This window comes from Sander lucioperca, chromosome 5 (assembly GCF_008315115.2).
Source record: "Sander lucioperca isolate FBNREF2018 chromosome 5, SLUC_FBN_1.2, whole genome shotgun sequence".
Lineage (NCBI taxonomy): Eukaryota > Metazoa > Chordata > Actinopteri > Perciformes > Percidae > Sander > Sander lucioperca.
The window spans coordinates 32,478,220-32,503,477 of record NC_050177.1 but is presented as its reverse complement, the minus strand read 5'-3'; the positions used below and the strand labels follow the sequence as shown (position 1 = coordinate 32,503,477).

The window sequence follows — 25,258 nt, the reverse complement described above, 5'->3', positions numbered from 1 at the left end:
TACTATGACATTTTTCGACATACTATACTATGTCTTTTTATGACTTTTTTCGACATACTATACTATGACTTTTTTAATAACTTTTTTCGACAAACTATACTATGACATTTTTCGACATACTATACTATGTATTTTTATGACTTTTTTCGACATACTATACTCTGACTATACTATGAATTTTTTTGACTTACTATACTCTGAATTTTTGACTTTTTGAACATACTATACTATGACTTTTTAGACATACTATACTATGACCTTTTCAGTAACTTTTTTCGACAAACTATACTATGACTTTTCGACATACTATACTATGTCTTTTATGACTTTTTTCGACATACTATACTATGACTTTTTTAATAACTTTTTCGACAAACTATACTATGAATTGTTATGACATACTATACTACGTCTTTTTATGACTTTTTTCGACATACTATACTATGACTTTTTTAATAACTTTTTTCGACAAACTATACTATGAATTGTTATGACATACTATACTACGTCTTTTTATAACTTTTTTCGACAAACTACACTGTGAATTTTTTCGACATTCTATACAATGTACTTTTATGACTTTTTTCAACATACTGAGTTTTTTTATAACTTTTTTCTGCAAACTATGCTTTTACTTTTTTCTACATGCTGTACTATGACTTTTTTAATAACTTTTTTTGGCAAACTATACTATGACTTTTTTAACTTTTTTGGACAAACTATACTATTACTTTTTTAGACAAACTATACTATTACTTTTTTAACTTTTTTCGACAAACTATACTATGACTTTTGTCGATATACTTTACTATGTCTTTTCATGACTTTTTTCAACATACTATACTATGACTTTTTTAATAACTTTTTCGACAAACTATACTATGACTTTTTAACTTTTTTCGACAAACTATACTAAGACTTTTTTCGACATAATATACTATATCTTTTTATGACTTTTTTCAACATACTATACTATGACTTTTTTAATAACTTTTTTCTACAAACTATACTATGAATTTTTTCGACATACTATACTATGACTTTTTATGACTTTTTTCGACATACTATACTATGACTTTTTTAATAACTTTTTTCGATAAACTATATTAAGAATTTTTTAACTTTTTTTGACAAACTATACTATGACTTTTTTAACTTCTTTCAACAAACCATAGTATGACTTTTTTTTACTATACTATGTCTTTTTATGACTTTTTTCAACATACTATACTATGACTTTTTTAGTAACTTTTTTCGACAAACTATACTATGACAATTTTCGACATACTATACTGTATTTTTATGACTTTTTTCGATATACTATACTATGACTTTTTTAATAACTTTTTTCGACAAACTATATTATGAATTGTTATGACATACTATACTATGTCTTTTTATGACTTTTTTCACCATACTATACTATGACTCTTTTAATAACTTTTTTCGATAAACTATATTATGAATTTTTTACCTTTTTTCGACATACTATACTATGACTTTTTCAGTAACTTTTTTCGACAAACTATACTATGACTTTTCGACATACTATACTATGTCTTTTTATGACTTTTTTCGACATACTATACTATGACTTTTTCAGTAACTTTTTTCGACAAACTATACTATGACTTTTCGACATACTATACTATGTCTTTTTATGACTTTTTTCGACATACTATACTATGACTTTTTTTATAACTTTTTTCAACAAACTACACTATGAATTTTTTCGACATTCAATACAATGTATTTTTATGACTTTTTTCAACATACTGAGTTTTTTTATAACTTTTTTCTGCAAACTATACTATTATTTTTTTCTACACGCTGTACTATGACTTTTTTAATAACTTTTTTTGACAAACTATAATATGACTTTTTAAACTTTTTTCGACAAACTATACTATTACTTTTTTAACTTTTTTCGACAAACTATACTATTACTTTTTTAACTTTTTTCGACAAACTATACTATGACTTTTGTCGATATACTATACTATGTCTTTTCATGACTTTTTTCAACATACTATACTATGACTTTTTTAATAACTTTTTCGACAAACTATACTATGACTTTTTAACTTTTTTCGACAAACTATACTAAGACTTTTTTCGACATAATATACTATATCTTTTTATGACTTTTTTCAACATACTATACTATGACTTTTTTAATAACTTTTTTCTACAAACTATACTATGAATTTTTTCGACATACTATACTATGACTTTTTATATCTTTTTTCGACATACTATAGTATGACTTTTTTAATAACCTTTTTCGATAAACTATATTATGATTTTTTTACCTTTTTTCGACATACTATACTATGACTTTTTCAGTAACTTTTTTCGACAAACTATACTATGACTTTTCGACATACTATACTATGTCTTTTTATGACTTTTTTCGACATACTATACTATGACTTTTTTAATAACTTTTTTCGACAAACTATACTATGAATTGTTATGACATACTATACTACGTCTTTTTATAACTTTTTTCAACAAACTACACTATGAATTTTTTCGACATTCAATACAATGTATTTTTATGACTTTTTTCAACATACTGAGTTTTTTTATAACTTTTTTCTGCAAACTATACTATTACTTTTTTCTACACGCTGTACTATGACTTTTTTAATAACTTTTTTTGACAAACTATACTATGACTTTTTAAACTTTTTTCGACAAACTATACTATTACTTTTTTAACTTTTTTCGACAAACTATACTATTACTTTTTTAACTTTTTTCGACAAACTATACTATGACTTTTGTCGATATACTATACTATGTCTTTTCATGACTTTTTTCAACATACTATACTATGACTTTTTTAATAACTTTTTCGACAAACTATACTATGACTTTTTAACTTTTTTCGACAAACTATACTAAGACTTTTTTCGACATAATATACTATATCTTTTTATGACTTTTTTCAACATACTATACTATGACTTTTTTAATAACTTTTTTCTACAAACTATACTATGAATTTTTTCGACATACTATACTATGACTTTTTATATCTTTTTTCGACATACTATAGTATGACTTTTTTAATAACCTTTTTCGATAAACTATATTATGATTTTTTTACCTTTTTTCGACATACTATACTATGACTTTTTCAGTAACTTTTTTCGACAAACTATACTATGACTTTTCGACTTACTATACTATGTCTTTTTATGACTTTTTTCGACATACTATGACTTTTTTAATAACTTTTTTCGACAAACTATACTATGAATTGTTATGACATACTATACTACGTCTTTTTATAACTTTTTTCGACAAACTACACTATGAATTTTTTCGACATTCTATACAATGTATTTTTATGACTTTTTTCAACATACTGAGTTTTTTTATAACTTTTTTCTGCAAACTATGCTATTACTTTTTTCTACACGCTGTACTATGACTTTTTTAATAACATTTTTTGACAAACTATACTATGACTTTTTTAACTTTTTTCGACAAACTATACTAAGACTTTTTTCGACATAATATACTATATCTTTTTATGACTTTTTTCAACATACTATACTATGACTTTTTTAATAACTTTTTTCTACAAACTATACTATGAATTTTTTTCGACATACTATACTATGACTTTTTATGACTTTTTTCGACATACTATACTATGACTTTTTTAATAACTTTTTTCGATAAACTATATTAAGAATTTTTTTACTTTTTTCGACAAACTATACTATGACTTTTTTAACTTTTTTCAACAAACCATAGTATGACTTTTTTTTACTATACTATGTCTTTTTATGACTTTTTTCAACATACTATACTTTGACTTTTTTAAAAACTTTTTTGGACAACCTATACTATGACTTTTTTAACTTTTTTCGACAAACTATACTATGACTTTTTTCAACATACTATACTATGACTTTTTTAGTAACTTTTTTCGACAAACTATACTATGACAATTTTCGACATACTATACTGTATTTTTATGACTTTTTTCGATATACTATACTATGACTTTTTTAATAACTTTTTTTGACAAACTATATTATGAATTGTTATGACATACTATACTATGTCTTTTTATGACTTTTTTCAACATACTATACTATGACTTTTTTAATAACTTTTTCTACAAACTATACTATGACTTTTTAACTTTTTTCGACAAACTATACTAAGACTTTTTTCGACATAATATACTATATCTTTTTATGACTTTTTTCAACATACTATACTATGACTTTTTTAATATCTTTTTTCGATAAACTATATTATGAATTTTTACCTTTTTTCGACATACTATACTATGACTTTTTCAGTAACTTTTTTCGACAAACTATACTATGACTTTTCGACATACTATACTATGACTTTTTTAATAACTTTTTTCGACAAACTATACTATGAATTGTTATGACATACTATACTACGTCTTTTTATAACTTTTTTCAACAAACTACACTATGAATTTTTTCGACATTCAATACAATGTATTTTTATGACTTTTTTCAACATACTGAGTTTTTTTATAACTTTTTTCTGCAAACTATACTATTACTTTTTTCTACACGCTGTACTATTACTTTTTTAACTTTTTTCGACAAACTATACTATTACTTTTTTAACTTTTTTCGACAAACTATACTATGACTTTTGTCGATATACTATACTGTCTTTTCATGACTTTTTTCAACATACTATACTATGACTTTTTTAATAACTTTTTCGACAAACTATACTATGACTTTTTAACTTTTTTCGACAAACTATACTAAGACTTTTTTCGACATAATATACTATATCTTTTTATGACTTTTTTCAACATACTATACTATGACTTTTTTTAATAACTTTTTTCTACAAACTATACTATGAATTTTTTCGACATACTATACTATGACTTTTTATGTCTTTTTTCGACATACTATACTATGACTTTTTCAGTAACTTTTTTCAACATACTATACTATGACTTTTTTAATAACTTTTTTCGATAAACTATATTATGAATTTTTTACCTTTTTTCGACATACTATACTATGACTTTTTCAGTAACTTTTTTCGACAAACTATACAATGACAATTTTCGACATACTATACTGTATTTTTATGACTTTTTTCGATATACTATACTATGACTTTTTTATTAACTTTTTTCGACAAACTATATTATGAATTGTTATGACATACTATACTATGACTTTTTCAGTAACTTTTATCGACAAACTATACTATGACATTTTTCGACATACTACACTGTCTTTTTATGACTTTTTAGACATACTATACTGTGACTTTTTCGACATACTATACTATGACTTTTCAGTAACTTTTATCGACAAACTATACTATGACATTTTTTCGACATACTATACTATGACTTTTTCAGTAACTTTTATCGACAACTATACTATGACATTTTTCGACATACTACACTGTCTTTTATGACTTTTTTCAACATACTATACTATGACTTTTTTAGTAACTTTTCGACAAACTATACTATGACAATTTTCGACATACTATACTGTATTTTATGACTTTTTTCGAATACTATACTATGACTTTTTTTATATCTTTTTTCGACAAACTATACTATGACTTTTTTCGACGTACTATAACTAGGACTTTTTTTTAAAGTTTTTTCGACAAACTATACTATGACTTTTTTTACTTTTTCGACAAACTATACTGACTTTTTAACATACTATACTATGACTTTTTAATAACTTTTGTCGACAAACTATACTATGAATTGTTATGACATACTATACTATGTCTTTTTATAACTTTTTTCGACAAACTATACTATGAATGTTTTTCGACATACTATACTATGACTTTATTATGACTTTTTTCGACAATACTATACTATGACTTTTTGACATACTATACTATGACTTTTTTCAACAAACTATACTATGATTTTTTTGACTTTTTTGAACATACTATACTATGACTTTTTTAATAACTTTTTTCGACAAACTATACTATGACTTTTTTGAACATACTATACTATTTCTTTTTATGACGTTTTTCGACAGACTATACTAGACTTTTTTTGACTTTATCCATGTACCTATAGGGGAATTAGCTCAAATGGTAGAGCGCTTGCTTCGCATGCAAGAGGTAGTGGGATCGACGCCCACATTCTCCACAGGAGAATGTGGGATCGACGCCCACATTCTCCACAGGAGAATGGGATCAACGCCTACGTTCTCCAGAGGAGAATAGGCTCTTCCCTGTTTTTGACTTGTGTTTGTTTCTTGTTGCTTTACAACCGAAATTTCAAATTATCAGTTTTATGACTTCTTTCGACATACTATACTATGACTTTTTATGACTTTTTCTTGACATACTATACTATGACTTTTTTCGCCATGCTGCACTATGTCTTTTATGACTTTTTTCAAAATACTATACTATGACTTTTTTAGTAAATTTTTTCGACAAACTATACTATGACATTTTTCGACATACTATACTGTATTTTTATGACTTTTTTCGACATAATATACTATGACTTTTTTAATAACTTTTGTTGACAAACTATACTATGAATTGTTATGACATACTATACTATGTCTTTTTATAACTTTTTTCGACAAACTATACTATGAATTTTTTCGACATACTATACTATGAGTTATTATGACTTTTTTCGACAAACTGTACTATGAATTTTTTTGACATGCTATACTGTCTTTTTATGACTTTTTTTGACATACTATACTATGACTTTTTTTCAACAAACTATACTATGATTTTTTTGACTTTTTTGAACATACTATACTATGACTTTTTTAATAACTTTTTTCGACATACTATACTATTTCTTTTTATGACTTTTTTCGACAGACTATACTATGACTTTTTTAATAACTTTTTTCGACATACTATACTATTTCTTTTTATGACTTTTTTCGACAGACTATACTATGACTTTTTTAAAAAGTTTTTTCGACAGACTACACTATGACTTTTTTACATTTTTTCAACAAACCATACTATGACTTTTTTTCGGCAAACTATATTCAACAAACTATACTATGAATTTTTTAATAACTTTTTTCAACAAACTATACTATGAATTTTTTGACATACTATACTGTCTTTTTATGACTTTTTTCAACATACTATACTATGACTTTTTTAAAAACTTTTTTCGACAAACTATACTATGACTTTTTTAACTTTTTTCGACAAACTATACTGACTTTTTTAACATACTATACTATGACTTTTTTAGTAACTTTTTTCGACAAACTATACTATGACATTTTATGACTTTTTTCAACAAACTATACTATGAATTTTTATGACTTTTAATCCATCTTACCTATAGGGGAAGTAGCTCAAATGGTAGAGCGCTTGCTTAGCATGTAAGAGGTAGTTGGATCGATGCCTGCATTCTCCAGAGGGCCTTATGATCTTCCCTGTTTTTGACTTGTGTTTGTTTCTTGTTGCTTTACAACCGAAATTTCAAATTATCACTTTTTTAATGACTTCTTTCGAAATACTATACTATGACTTTTTCTGACTTTTTTTTGACACTCTATACTATGACTTTTTTCAACAAACTATACTATGAATTTTTAAAAACTTTTTTCGACAAACTATACTATGACTTTTTTAACTTTTTTCGACAAATTATACTGACTTTTTTAACATACTATACTATGACTTTTTTAGTAACTTTTTTCGACAAACTATACTATGACATTTTTCGACATACTATACTGTATTTTTATGACTTTTTTCGACATACTATACTATGACTTTTTTAATAACTTTTTTTTGACAAACTATACTGTGAATTGTTATGACATACTTATACTATGTCTTTTTATAACTTTTTTCGACAAACTATACTATGAATTTTTTCGACATACTATACTATGACTTTTTATGACTTTTTTCGACATACTATACTATGACTTTTTCAGTAACTTTTATCGACAAACTATACTGACATTTTTCGACATACTACACTGTCTTTTTATGACTTTTTTCGACATACTATACTATGACTTTTTTCGCCATGCTGCACTATGTCTTTTTATGACTTTTTTCAAAATACTATACTATGACTTTTTTTAATAACTTTTTTCCACAAACTATACTATGAATTTTTTTGACTTTTAATCCATGTTACCTATAGGGGAATTAGCTCAAATGGTAGAGCGCTTGCTTAGCATGTAAGAGGTAGTGGGATCGATGTCCACATTCTCCATACGACCCCCAGAGGATCCCTGTTTTTGACTTGTATTTGTTTCTTGTTGCTTTACAACCGAAATTTCAAATTATCACTTTTTTTATGACTTCTTTCGAAATACTATACTATAACTTTTTATGACTTTTTTTTGACATACTATACTATGACTTTTTTCAACAAACTATACTATGAATTTTTTTGACTTTTTTGAACATACTATACTATGAATTTTTTTAATTACTTTTTTCGACAAACTATACTATGACTTTTTTGAACATACTATACTATGACTTTTTTTACTAACTTTTTTCGACAAACTATACTATGACTTTTTTGAACATACTATACTATGACTTTTTTAATAACTTTTTTCGACAAACTATACTATGACATTTTTCGACATACTACACTGTCTTTTTATGACTTTTTTCGACATACTCTACTATGACTTTTTTCGCCATGCTGCACTGTCTTTTTATGACTTTTTTCAAAATACTATACTATGACTTTTTTAACAACTTTTTTCGACAAACTATACAATGACTTTTTTCGACATACTATACTATGACTTTTTTTAATAACTTTTTTCAACAGACTATACTATGACTTTTTTAACTTTTTTCAACATACTATTCTATGAATTTTTATGACTTTTAATCCATCTTACCTATAGGGGAATTAGCTCAAATGGTAGAGCGCTTGCTTAGCATTTTTTTTGACAAACTATACTGTGAATTGTTATGACATACTATACTATGTCTTTTTATAACTTTTTTCGACAAACTATACTATGAATTTTTTCGACATACTATACTATGACTTTATGACTTTTTTCGACATACTATACTATGACTTTTTCAGTAACTTTTATCGACAAACTATACTGACATTTTTCGACATACTACACTGTCTTTTTATGACTTTTTTCGACATACTATACTATGACTTTTTTCGCCATGCTGCACTATGTCTTTTTATGACTTTTTTCAAAATACTATACTATGACTTTTTTTAATTACTTTTTTCGACAAACTATACTATGACTTTTTTGAACATACTATACTATGACTTTTTTTACTAACTTTTTTCGACAAACTATACTATGACTTTTTTGAACATACTATACTATGACTTTTTTAATAACTTTTTTCGACAAACTATACTATGACGTTTTTCGACATACTATACTATGACTTTTTCAGTAACTTTTATCGACAAACTATACTATGACATTTTTCGACATACTACACTGTCTTTTTATGACTTTTTTCGACATACTATACTATGACTTTTTTCGCCATGCTGCACTATGTCTTTTTATGACTTTTTTCAAAATACTATACTATGACTTTTTTAGTAAATTTTTTCGACAAACTATACTATGACATTTTTCGACATACTATACTGTATTTTTATGACTTTTTTCGACATAATATACTATGACTTTTTTAATAACTTTTGTTGACAAACTATACTATGAATTGTTATGACATACTATACTATGTCTTTTTATAACTTTTTTCGACAAACTATACTATGAATTTTTTCGACATACTATACTATGAGTTATTATGACTTTTTTCGACAAACTGTACTATGAATTTTTTTGACATGCTATACTGTCTTTTTATGACTTTTTTTGACATACTATACTATGACTTTTTTTCAACAAACTATACTATGATTTTTTTGACTTTTTTGAACATACTATACTATGACTTTTTTAATAACTTTTTTCGACATACTATACTATTTCTTTTTATGACTTTTTTCGACAGACTATACTATGACTTTTTTAATAACTTTTTTCGACATACTATACTATTTCTTTTTATGACTTTTTTCGACAGACTATACTATGACTTTTTTAAAAAGTTTTTTCGACAGACTACACTATGACTTTTTTACATTTTTTCAACAAACCATACTATGACTTTTTTTCGGCAAACTATATTCAACAAACTATACTATGAATTTTTTAATAACTTTTTTCAACAAACTATACTATGAATTTTTTTGACATACTATACTGTCTTTTTATGACTTTTTTCAACATACTATACTATGACTTTTTTAAAAACTTTTTTCGACAAACTATACTATGACTTTTTTAACTTTTTTCGACAAACTATACTGACTTTTTTAACATACTATACTATGACTTTTTTAGTAACTTTTTTCGACAAACTATACTATGACATTTTATGACTTTTTTCAACAAACTATACTATGAATTTTTATGACTTTTAATCCATCTTACCTATAGGGGAAGTAGCTCAAATGGTAGAGCGCTTGCTTAGCATGTAAGAGGTAGTTGGATCGATGCCTGCATTCTCCAGAGGGCCTTATGATCTTCCCTGTTTTTGACTTGTGTTTGTTTCTTGTTGCTTTACAACCGAAATTTCAAATTATCACTTTTTTAATGACTTCTTTCGAAATACTATACTATGACTTTTTCTGACTTTTTTTTGACACTCTATACTATGACTTTTTTCAACAAACTATACTATGAATTTTTAAAAACTTTTTTCGACAAACTATACTATGACTTTTTTAACTTTTTTCGACAAATTATACTGACTTTTTTAACATACTATACTATGACTTTTTTAGTAACTTTTTTCGACAAACTATACTATGACATTTTTCGACATACTATACTGTATTTTATGACTTTTTTCGACATACTATACTATGACTTTTTTAATAACTTTTTTTTGACAAACTATACTGTGAATTGTTATGACATACTTATACTATGTCTTTTTATAACTTTTTTCGACAAACTATACTATGAATTTTTTCGACATACTATACTATGACTTTTTATGACTTTTTTCGACATACTATACTATGACTTTTTCAGTAACTTTTATCGACAAACTATACTGACATTTTTCGACATACTACACTGTCTTTTTATGACTTTTTCGACATACTATACTATGACTTTTTTCGCCATGCTGCACTATGTCTTTTTATGACTTTTTTCAAAATACTATACTATGACTTTTTTTAATAACTTTTTTCCACAAACTATACTATGAATTTTTTTGACTTTTAATCCATGTTACCTATAGGGGAATTAGCTCAAATGGTAGAGCGCTTGCTTAGCATGTAAGAGGTAGTGGGATCGATGTCCACATTCTCCATACGACCCCCAGAGGATCCCTGTTTTTGACTTGTATTTGTTTCTTGTTGCTTTACAACCGAAATTTCAAATTATCACTTTTTTTATGACTTCTTTCGAAATACTATACTATAACTTTTTATGACTTTTTTTTGACATACTATACTATGACTTTTTTCAACAAACTATACTATGAATTTTTTTGACTTTTTTGAACATACTATACTATGAATTTTTTTAATTACTTTTTTCGACAAACTATACTATGACTTTTTTGAACATACTATACTATGACTTTTTTTACTAACTTTTTTCGACAAACTATACTATGACTTTTTTGAACATACTATACTATGACTTTTTTAATAACTTTTTTCGACAAACTATACTATGACATTTTTCGACATACTACACTGTCTTTTTATGACTTTTTTCGACATACTCTACTATGACTTTTTTCGCCATGCTGCACTGTCTTTTTATGACTTTTTTCAAAATACTATACTATGACTTTTTTAACAACTTTTTTCGACAAACTATACAATGACTTTTTTCGACATACTATACTATGACTTTTTTTAATAACTTTTTTCAACAGACTATACTATGACTTTTTTAACTTTTTTCAACATACTATTCTATGAATTTTTATGACTTTTAATCCATCTTACCTATAGGGGAATTAGCTCAAATGGTAGAGCGCTTGCTTAGCATTTTTTTTGACAAACTATACTGTGAATTGTTATGACATACTATACTATGTCTTTTTATAACTTTTTTCGACAAACTATACTATGAATTTTTTCGACATACTATACTATGACTTTATGACTTTTTTCGACATACTATACTATGACTTTTTCAGTAACTTTTATCGACAAACTATACTATGACATTTTTCGACATACTACACTGTCTTTTTATGACTTTTTTCGACATACTATACTATGACTTTTTTCGCCATGCTGCACTATGTCTTTTTATGACTTTTTTCAAAATACTATACTATGACTTCTTTAATAACTTTTTTCGACAAACTATACAATGACTTTTTTCGACATACTATACTATGACTTTTTTTAATAACTTTTTTAACAAACTATGCTATGAATTTTTATGACTTTTAATTCATGTTACCTATAGGGGAATTAGCTCAAATAGTAGAGTGCTTGCTTAGCATGTAAGAGGTAGTGGGATCGATGCCCACATTCTCCAGAGGGCCTTAGGATCTTCCCTGTTTATGACTTGTGTTTGTTTCTTGTTGCTTTACAACCGAAATTTCAAATTATCACTTTTTTTACGACTTCTTTCGAAATACTATACTATGACTTTTTATGACTTTTTTTTTGACACTCTATACTATGACTTTTTTCAAAAAACTATACTATGAATTTTGTTGACTTTTTTGAACATACTATACTATGACTTTTTTTAATAACTTTTTTCGACAAACTATACTATGACTTTTTTGAACATACTATACTATGACTTTTATAATAACTTTTTTCGACAAACTATACTATGACTTTTTTTGACATACTATACTATGACTTTTTCAGTAACTTTTATCGACAAACTATACTATGACATTTTTCGACATACTACACTGTCTTTTTATGACTTTTTTCGACATGCTTCACTATGTCTTTTTATGACTTTTTTCAAAATACTATACTATGACTTTTTTTAATAACTTTTTTCAACAAACTATACTATGAATTTTTTTGACTTTTAATCCATGTTACCTATAGGGGAATTAGCTCAAATGGTAGGGCGCTGGCTTAGCATGTAAGAGGTAGTGGCATCGATGCCCACATTCTCCAGAGGACCCCCAGAGGATCCCTGTTTTTGACTTGTGTTTTCAATTTCAAATTATCACTTTTTTTATGACTTCTTTCGAAATACTATACTATGAATTTTTATGACTTTTTTCGACAAACTATACAATGACTTTTTTCGACATACTATACTATGACTTTTTTTAATAACTTTTTTCAACAAACTATACTATGACTTTTTTTTTTAAAGTTTTTTCGACAGACTATACTATGACTTTTTTAACTTTTTTCAACATACTATTCTATGAATTTTTATGACTTTTAATCCATCTTACCTATAGGGGATTTAGCTCAAATGGTAGAGCGCTTGCTTAGCATGTAAGAGGTAGTGGGATGGATGCCCACATTCTCCAGAGGGCCTTAGGATCTTCCCTGTTTTTGACTTGTGTTTGTTTCTTGTTGCTTTACAACCGAAATTTCAAATTATCACTTTTTTAATGACTTCTTTCGAAATACTATACTATGACTTTTTATGACTTTATTTTGACACTCTATACTATGACTTTTTTCAACAAACTATACTATGAATTTTTTTGACTTACTATACTATGTCTTTTTATGACTTTTTTCAACATACTATACTATGACTTTTTAAAAACTTTTTTCGACAAACTATACTATGACTTTTTTAACTTTTTTCGACACATTATACTGACTTTTTTAACATACTATACTATGACTTTTTTAGTAACTTTTTTCGACAAACTATACTATGACATTTTTCGACATACTATAACTGTATTTTTATGACTTTTTTCGACATACTATACTATGACTTTTTTAATAACTTTTTTTTGACAAACTATACTGTGAATTGTTATGACATACTATACTATGTCTTTTTATAACTTTTTTCGACAAACTATACTATGAATTTTTTCGACATACTATACTATGACTTTTTATGACTTTTTTCGACATACTATACTATGACTTTTTCAGTAACTTTTATCGACAAACTATACTATGACATTTTTCGACATACTACACTGTCTTTTTATGACTTTTCTCGACATACTATACTATGACTTTTTTCGCCATGCTGCACTATGTCTTTTTATGACTTTTTTCAAAATACTATACTATGACTTTTTTAATAACTTTTTTCGACAAACTATACAATGACTTTTTTCGACATGCTATACTATGACTTTTTTTAATAACTTTTTTCAACAAACTATACTATGAATTTTTCTGACTTTTAATCCATCTTACCTATAGGGGAATTAGCTCAAATGGTAGAGCGCTTGCTTAGCATGTAAGAGGTAGTGGGATCGATGCCCACATTCTCCAGAGGACCCCCAGAGGATCCCTGTTTTTGACTTGTGTTTGTTTCTTGTTGCTTTACAACCGAAATTTCAAATTATCACTTTTTTAATGACTTCTTACGAAATACTATACTATGACTTTTTATGACTTTTTTTTGACACTCTATACTATGACTTTTTTCAACAAACTATACTATGAATTTTTTTGACTTACTATACTATGTCTTTTTATGACTTTTTTCAACATACTATACTATGACTTTATAAAAACTTTTTTCGACAAACTATACTATGACTTTTTTTAACTTTTCGACAAATTATACTGACTTTTTTAACATACTATACTATGACTTTTTTAGTAACTTTTTTCGACAAACTATACTATGACATTTTTCGACATACTATACTGTATTTTGATGACTTTTTTCGACATACTATACTATGTCTTTTTATAACTTTTTTCGACAAACTATACTATGAATTTTTTCGACATACTATACTATGACTTTTTATGACTTTTTTCGACAAACTATACAATGACTTTTTTCGACATACTATACTATGACTTTTTTTAATAACTTTTTTCAACAAACTATACTATGACTTTTTTTTAAGTTTTTTCGACAGACTATACTATGACTTTTTTAACTTTTTTCAACATACTATTCTATGAATTTTTATGACTTTTAATCCATCTTACCTATAGGGGAATTAGCTCAGATGGTAGAGCGCTTGCTTAGCATGTAAGAGGTAGTGGGATCGATGCCCACATTCTCCAGAGAGCCTTAGGATCTTCCCTGTTTTTGACTTGTGTTTGTTTCTTGTTGCTTTACAACCGAAATTTCAAATTATCACTTTTTTAATGACTTCTTTCGAAATACTATACTATGACTTTTTATGACTTTATTTTGACACTCTATACTATGACTTTTTTCAACAAACTATACTATGAATTTTTTTGACTTACTATACTATGTCTTTTTATGACTTTTTTCAACATACTATACTATGACTTTTTAAAAACTTTTTTCGACAAACTATACTATGACTTTTTTAACTTTTTTCGACAAATTATACTGACTTTTTTAACATACTATACTATGACATTTTTAGTAACTTTTTTCGACAAACTATACTATGACATTTTTCGACATACTATACTGTATTTTTATGACTTTTTTCGACATACTATACTGACTTTTTTAATAACTTTTTTTTGACAAACTATACTGTGAATTGTTATGACATACTATACTATGTCTTTTTATAACTTTTTTCGACAAACTATACTATGAATTTTTTCGACATACTATATATGACTTTATGACTTTTTTCGACATACTATACTATGACTTTTTCAGTAACTTTTATCGACAAACTATACTATGACATTTTTCGACATACTACACTGTCTTTTTATGACTTTTCTCGACATACTATACTATGACTTTTTTCGCCATGCTGCACTATGTCTTTTTATGACTTTTTTCAAAATACTATACTATGACTTTTTTAATAACTTTTTTCGACAAACTATACAATGACTTTTTTCGACATGCTATACTATGACTTTTTTTAATAACTTTTTTCAACAAACTATACTATGAATTTTTCTGACTTTTAATCCATCTTACCTATAGGGGAATTAGCTCAAATGGTAGAGCGCTTGCTTAGCATGTAAGAGGTAGTGGGATCGATGCCCACATTCTCCAGAGGACCCCCAGAGGATCCCTGTTTTTGACTTGTGTTTGTTTCTTGTTGCTTTACAACCGAAATTTCAAATTATCACTTTTTTAATGACTTCTTTCGAAATACTATACTATGACTTTTTATGACTTTATTTTGACACTCTATACTATGACTTTTTTCAACAAACTATACTATGAATTTTTTTGACTTACTATACTATGTCTTTTTATGACTTTTTTCAACATACTATACTATGACTTTTTAAAAACTTTTTTCGACAAACTATACTATGACTTTTTTTTAACTTTTTTCGACAAACTATACTATGACTTTTTTAACTTTTTCGACAAATTATACTGACTTTTTTAACATACTATACTATGACTTTTTCAGTAACTTTTATCGACAAACTATACTATGACATTTTTCGACATACTACACTGTCTTTTTATGACTTTTTTCGACATACTATACTATGACTTTTTTCGCCATGCTGCACTGTCTTTTTATGACTTTTTTCAAAATACTATACTATGACTTTTTTAATAACTTTTTTCAACAAACTATACTATGAATTTTTCTGACTTTTAATCCAGCTTACCTATAGGGGAATTAGCTCAAATGGTAGAGTGCTTGCTTAGCAAGTAAGAGGTAGTGGGATCGATGCCCACATTCTCCAGAGGATCCCTGTTTTTGACTTGTGTTTGTTGCTTTACAACCGAAATTTCAAATTATCACTTTTTTTAAGACTTCTTTCGAAATACAATACTATGACTTTTTATGACTTTTTTTTGACATACTATACTATGACTTTTTTCAACAAACTATACTATGAATTTTTTTGACTTTTTTGAACATACTATACTATGACTTTTTTTACTAACTTTTTTCGACAAACTATACTATGACTTTTTTGAACATACTATACTATGACTTTTTTTACTAACTTTTTTCGACAAACTATACTATGACTTTTTTGAACATACTATACTATGACTTTTTTTACTAACTTTTTTCGACAAACTATACTATGACTTTTTTGAACATACTATACTATGACTTTTTTACTAACTTTTTTCGACAAACTATACTATGACTTTTTTGAACATACTATACTATGACTTTTTTAATAACTTTTTTGGACAAACTATACTATGACGTTTTTCGACATACTATACTATGACTTTTTCAGTAACTTTTATCGACAAACTATACTATGACATTTTTCGACATACTACACTGTCTTTTTATGACTTTTTTCGACATACTATACTATGACTTTTTTCGCCATGCTGCACTATGTCTTTTTATGACTTTTTTCAAAATACTATACTATGACTTTTTTAATAACTTTTTTCGACAAACTATACAATGACTTTTTTCGACATACTATACTATGACTTTTTTTAATAACTTTTTTCAACAAACTATACTATGAATTTTTCTGACTTTTAATCCATCTTACCTATAGGGGAACTAGCTCAAATGGTAGAGCGCTTGCTTAGCATTTTTTTTGACAAACTATACTGTGAATTGTTATGACATACTATACTATGTCTTTTTATAACTTTTTTCGACAAACTATACTATGAATTTTTTCGACATACTATACTATGACTTTTTATGACTTTTTTCGACATACTATACTATGACTTTTTCAGTAACTTTTATCGACAAACTATACTATGACATTTTTCGACATACTACACTGTCTTTTTATGACTTTTTTCGACATACTATACTATGACTTTTTTTGCCACGCTGCACTATGTCTTTTTATGACTTTTTTCAAAATACTATACTATGACTTTTTTAATAACTTTTTTCGACAAACTATACAATGACTTTTTTCGACATACTATACTATGACTTTTTTCGACATGCTTCACTATGTCTTTTTATGACTTTTTTCAAAATACTATACTATGACTTTTTTTAATAACTTTTTTCAACAAACTATACTATGAATTTTTTTGACTTTTAATCCATGTTACCTATAGGGGAATTAGCTCAAATGGTAGAGTGCTTGCTTAGCATGTAAGAGGTAGTGGGATCGATGCCCACATTCTCCAGAGGACCCCCAGAGGATCCCTGTTTTTGACTTGTTTGTTTCTTGTTGCTTCACAACCGAAATTTCAAATTATCAGTTTTTTTTTTACTTCTTTCGAAATACTAGACTATGACTTTTTATGACTTTTTCTTGACATACTATACTATGACTTTTTTCAACAAACTATACTATGAATTTTTTTTGACTTACTATGCTCTGAATTTTTGACGTTTTTGAAAATACTATACTATGACTTTTTTTAAAAGTTTTTTCGACAAACTATACTATGACTTTTTTTTGACACTCTATACTATGACTTTTTTCAAAAAACTATACTATGATTTTTTTTTACATACTATACTATGACTTTTTCATGACTTTTATCGACAACTATACTATGACATTTTTCGACATACTACACTGTCTTTTTATGACTTTTTTCGACATACTATACTATGACTTTTTTCGCCACGCTGCACTATGTCTTTTATGACTTTTTTCAAAATACTATACTATGACTTTTTTAATAACTTTTTTCGACAAACTATACAATGACTTTTTTCGACATACTATACTATGACTTTTTTCGACATGCTTCACTATGTCTTTTATGACTTTTTTCAAAATACTATACTATGACTTTTTTAATAACTTTTTTCGACAAACTATACAATGACTTTTTTCGACATGCTATACTATGACTTTTTTAATAACTTTTTTCAACAAACTATACTATGAATTTTTCTGACTTTTAATCCATCTTACCTATAGGGGAATTAGCTCAAATGGTAGAGCGCTTGCTTAGCATGTAAGAGGTAGTGGGATCGATGCCCACATTCTCCAGAGGACCCCCAGAGTTTTTGACTTGTGTTTGTTTCTTGTTGCTTAACAACCGAAATTTCAAATTATCACTTTTTTAATGACTTCTTTCGAAATACTATACTATGACTTTTTATGACTTTATTTTGACACTCTATACTATGACTTTTTTCAACAAACTATACTATGAATTTTTTGACTTACTATACTATGTCTTTTATGACTTTTTTCAACATACTATACTATGACTTTTTAAAAACTTTTTTCGACAAACTATACTATGACTTTTTTAACTTTTTTCGACAAATTATACTGACTTTTTTAACATACTATACTATGACATTTTTAGTAACTTTTTTCGACAAACTATACTATGACATTTTTCGACATACTATACTGTATTTTTATGACTTTTTTCGACATACTATACTGACTTTTTTAATAACTTTTTTTTGACAAACTATACTGTGAATTGTTATGACATACTATACTATGTCTTTTTATAACTTTTTTCGACAAACTATACTATGAATTTTTTCGACATACTATATATGACTTTATGACTTTTTTCGACATACTATACTATGACTTTTTCAGTAACTTTTATCGACAAACTATACTATGACATTTTTCGACATACTACACTGTCTTTTTATGACTTTTCTCGACATACTATACTATGACTTTTTTCGCCATGCTGCACTATGTCTTTTTATGACTTTTTTCAAAATACTATACTATGACTTTTTTAATAACTTTTTTCGACAAACTATACAATGACTTTTTTCGACATGCTATACTATGACTTTTTTTAATAACTTTTTTCAACAAACTATACTATGAATTTTTCTGACTTTTAATCCATCTTACCTATAGGGGAATTAGCTCAAATGGTAGAGCGCTTGCTTAGCATGTAAGAGGTAGTGGGATCGATGCCCACATTCTCCAGAGGACCCCCAGAGGATCCCTGTTTTTGACTTGTGTTTGTTTCTTGTTGCTTTACAACCGAAATTTCAAATTATCACTTTTTTAATGACTTCTTTCGAAATACTATACTATGACTTTTTATGACTTTATTTTGACACTCTATACTATGACTTTTTTCAACAAACTATACTATGAATTTTTTGACTTACTATACTATGTCTTTTTATGACTTTTTTCAACATACTATACTATGACTTTTTAAAAACTTTTTTCGACAAACTATACTATGACTTTTTTTAACTTTTTTCGACAAATTATACTGCCTTTTTTAACATACTATACTATGACTTTTTTAGTAACTTTTATCGACAAACTATACTATGACATTTTTCGACATACTACACTATCTTTTTATGACTTTTTTCGACATACTATACTATGACTTTTTTCGCCACGCTGCACTGTCTTTTTATGACTTTTTTCAAAATACTATACTATGACTTTTTTAATAACTTTTTTCGACAAACTATACAATGACTTTTTTCGACATACTATACTATGACTTTTTTCGACATGCTTCACTATGTCTTTTTATGACTTTTTTCAAAATACTATACTATGACTTTTTTTAATAACTTTTTTCAACAAACTATACTATGAATTTTTTTGACTTTTAATCCGTGTTACCTATAGGGGAATTAGCTCAAATGGTAGAGCGCTTGCTTAGCATGTAAGAGGTAGTGGGATCGATGCCCACATTCTCCAGAGGACCCCCAGAGGATCCCTGTTTTTGACTTGTTTGTTTCTTGTTGCTTCACAACCGAAATTTCAAATTATCAGTTTTTTTTTTACTTCTTTCGAAATACTAGACTATGACTTTTTATGACTTTTTCTTGACATACTATACTATGACTTTTTTCAACAAACTATACTATGAATTTTTTTTGACTTACATGCTCTGAATTTTTGACGTTTTTGAAAATACTATACTATGACTTTTTTTAATAACTTTTTTCGACAAACTATACTATGACTTTTTTTCGACATACTATACTATGACTTTTTTTAAAAGTTTTTTCGACAAACTATACTATGACTTTTTTTTGACACTCTATACTATGACTTTTTTCAAGAAACTATACTATGATTTTTTTTTACATACTATACTATGTCTTTTTATGACTTTTTTCAACATTACTATACTATGACTTTTTTAAAAACTATTTTCGACAAACTATACTATGACTTTTTTAACTTTTTTCGTCAAACTATACTATGACTTTTTTAACATACTATACTATGACTTTTTATGACTTTTTTCGGCAAACTATACTATGACTTTTTTAACTTTTTTCGTCAAACTATACTATGACTTTTTTAACATACTATACTATGACTTTTTATGACTTTTTTCGCCATGCTGCACTGTCTTTTTATGACTTTTTTAATAACTTTTTTCGACAAACTATACTATGACTTTTTTCAACAAACTATACTATGATTTTTTTTGACATACTATACTATGACTTTTTCAGTAACTTTTATCGACAAACTATACTATGACATTTTTCGACATACTATACTATGACTTTTTTAATAACTTTTTTCAACAAACTATACTATGAATTTTTCTGACTTTTAATCCAGCTTACCTATAGGGGAATTAGCTCAAATGGTAGAGTGCTTGCTTAGCATGTAAGAGGTAGTGGGATCGATGCCCACATTCTCCAGAGGATCCCTGTTTTTGACTTGTGTTTGTTGCTTTACAACCGAAATTTCAAATTATCACTTTTTTTAAGACTTCTTTCGAAATACAATACTATGACTTTTTTTAATTACTTTTTTCGACAAACTATACTATGACTTTTTTGAACATACTATACTATGACTTTTTTTACTAACTTTTTTCGACAAACTATACTATGACTTTTTTGAACATACTATACTATGACTTTTTTAATAACTTTTTTCGACAAACTATACTATGACGTTTTTCGACATACTATACTATGACTTTTTCAGTAACTTTTATCGACAAACTATACTATGACATTTTTCGACATACTACACTGTCTTTTTATGACTTTTTTCGACATACTATACTATGACTTTTTTCGCCATGCTGCACTATGTCTTTTTATGACTTTTTTCAAAATACTATACTATGACTTTTTTAATAACTTTTTTCGACAAACTATACAATGACTTTTTTCGACATACTATACTATGACTTTTTTTAATAACTTTTTTCAACAAACTATACTATGAATTTTTCTGACTTTTAATCCATCTTACCTATAGGGGAACTAGCTCAAATGGTAGAGCGCTTGCTTAGCATTTTTTTTGACAAACTATACTGTGAATTGTTATGACATACTATACTATGTCTTTTTATAACTTTTTTCGACAAACTATACTATGAATTTTTTCGACATACTATACTATGACTTTTATGACTTTTTTCGACATACTATACTATGACTTTTTCAGTAACTTTTATCGACAAACTATACTATGACATTTTTCGACATACTACACTGTCTTTTTATGACTTTTTTCGACATACTATACTATGACTTTTTTTGCCACGCTGCACTATGTCTTTTTATGACTTTTTTCAAAATACTATACTATGACTTTTTTAATAACTTTTTTCGACAAACTATACAATGACTTTTTTCGACATACTATACTATGACTTTTTTCGACATGCTTCACTATGTCTTTTTATGACTTTTTTCAAAATACTATACTGACTTTTTTAATAACTTTTTTCAACAAACTATACTATGAATTTTTCTGACTTTTAATCCATCTTACCTATAGGGGAATTAGCTCAAATGGTAGAGCGCTTGCTTAGCATGTAAGAGGTAGTGGGATCGATGCCCACATTCTCCAGAGGACCCCCAGAGGATCCCTGTTTTTGACTTGTTTGTTTCTTGTTGCTTCACAACCGAAATTTCAAATTATCACTTTTTTATGACTTCTTTCGAAATACTAGACTATGACTTTTTATGACTTTATTTTGACATACTATACTATGACTTTTTTCAACAAACTATACTATGAATTTTTTTGACTTACTTACTATGTCTTTTTTGACTTTTTTCAAAATACTATACTATGACTTTTTAAAACTTTTTTCGACAAACTATACTTTTTTATTGACTATACTGACTTTTTAACTTTTTTTGACAAATTATACTGCTTTTTTAACATACTATACTATGACTTTTTAGTAACTTTTATCGACAAACTATACTATGACATTTTTCGACATACTACACTATGCTTTTATGACTTTTTTCGACATACTATACTATGACTTTTTTCGCCACGCTGCACTGTCTTTTTATGACTTTTTTCAAAATACTATACTATGACTTTTTAATACTTTTTTCGACAAACTATACAATGACTTTTTTCGACATACTATACTATGACTTTTTTCGACATGCTTCACTATGTCTTTTTATGACTTTTTTCAAAATACTATACTATGACTTTTTTTAATAACTTTTTTCAACAAACTATACTATGAATTTTTTTGACTTTTAATCCATGTTACCTATAGGGGAATTAGCTCAAATGGTAGAGCGCTTGCTTAGCATGTAAGAGGTAGTGGGATCGATGCCCACATTCTCCAGAGGACCCCCAGAGGATCCCTGTTTTTGACTTGTTTGTTTCTTGTTGCTTCACAACCGAAATTTCAAATTATCAGTTTTTTTTTTACTTCTTTCGAAATACTAGACTATGACTTTTTATGACTTTTTCTTGACATACTATACTATGACTTTTTTCAACAAACTATACTATGAATTTTTTTTGACTTACTATGCTCTGAATTTTTGACGTTTTTGAAAATACTATACTATGACTTTTTTTAATAACTTTTTTCGACAAACTATACTATGACTTTTTTTCGACATACTATACTATGACTTTTTTTAAAAGTTTTTTTTCGACAAACTATACTATGACTTTTTTTGACACTCTGATACTATGACTTTTTTCAAGAAACTATACTATGATTTTTTTTACATACTATACTATGTCTTTTTATGACTTTTTTCAACATTACTATACTATGACTTTTTTAAAAACTATTTTCGACAAACTATACTATGACTTTTTTAACTTTTTTCGTCAAACTATACTATGACTTTTTTAACATACTATACTATGACTTTTTATGACTTTTTTCGGCAAACTATACTATGACTTTTTTAACTTTTTTCGTCAAACTATACTATGACTTTTTTAACATACTATACTATGACTTTTTATGACTTTTTTCGCCATGCTGCACTGTCTTTTTATGACTTTTTTAATAACTTTTTTCGACAAACTATACTATGACTTTTTTCAACAAACTATACTATGATTTTTTTTGACATACTATACTATGACTTTTTCAGTAACTTTTATCGACAAACTATACTATGACATTTTTCGACATACTATACTATGACTTTTTTAATAACTTTTTTCAACAAACTATACTATGAATTTTTCTGACTTTTAATCCAGCTTACCTATAGGGGAATTAGCTCAAATGGTAGAGTGCTTGCTTAGCATGTAAGAGGTAGTGGGATCGATGCCCACATTCTCCAGAGGATCCCTGTTTTTGACTTGTGTTTGTTGCTTTACAACCGAAATTTCAAATTATCACTTTTTTTAAGACTTCTTTCGAAATACAATACTATGACTTTTTATGACTTTTTTTTGACATACTATACTATGACTTTTTTCAACAAACTATACTATGAATTTTTTTGACTTTTTTGAACATACTATACTATGACTTTTTTTAATTACTTTTTTCGACAAACTATACTATGACTTTTTTGAACATACTATACTATGACTTTTTTTACTAACTTTTTTCGACAAACTATACTATGACTTTTTTGAACATACTATACTATGACTTTTTTAATAACTTTTTTCGACAAACTATACTATGACGTTTTTCGACATACTATACTATGACTTTTTCAGTAACTTTTATCGACAAACTATACTATGACATTTTTCGACATACTACACTGTCTTTTTATGACTTTTTTCGACATACTATACTATGACTTTTTTCGCCATGCTGCACTATGTCTTTTTATGACTTTTTTCAAAATACTATACTATGACTTTTTTAATAACTTTTTTCGACAAACTATACAATGACTTTTTTCGACATACTATACTATGACTTTTTTTAATAACTTTTTTCAACAAACTATACTATGAATTTTTCTGACTTTTAATCCATCTTACCTATAGGGGAATTAGCTCAAATGGTAGAGCGCTTGCTTA

General features: G+C 26.8%; 1 protein-coding gene, 1 long non-coding RNA gene and 2 other non-coding genes across 5 annotated transcripts in view; 3 read left to right on the top strand and 1 right to left on the bottom strand.

The window, feature by feature from the left end:
• Positions 1 to 25,258, top strand: part of LOC116038066 (NACHT, LRR and PYD domains-containing protein 3-like) — a 1,733,742-nt gene that overhangs the window by 415,362 nt on the left and 1,293,122 nt on the right. The gene's annotated exons all lie outside the window — the stretch shown is intronic.
• trnaa-cgc lies at positions 6,094 to 6,166 on the top strand. Its single transcript has one exon. It is a non-coding gene; the product is annotated as a tRNA-Ala (tRNA).
• On the bottom strand, positions 12,449 to 24,924 carry LOC118495143. 2 transcript variants are annotated; one of them, XR_004897464.1, is made up of 2 exons: positions 24,889 to 24,924; positions 12,449 to 12,588 (listed from the first exon to the last, which is right to left on the bottom strand). It is a non-coding gene; the product is annotated as an uncharacterized LOC118495143 (long non-coding RNA). The 2 variants fall into 2 exon arrangements; XR_004897465.1 differs by lacking the exon at positions 24,889 to 24,924 and adding an exon at positions 24,306 to 24,341.
• On the top strand, positions 15,166 to 15,238 carry trnaa-agc. The gene has a single exon. It is a non-coding gene; the product is annotated as a tRNA-Ala (tRNA).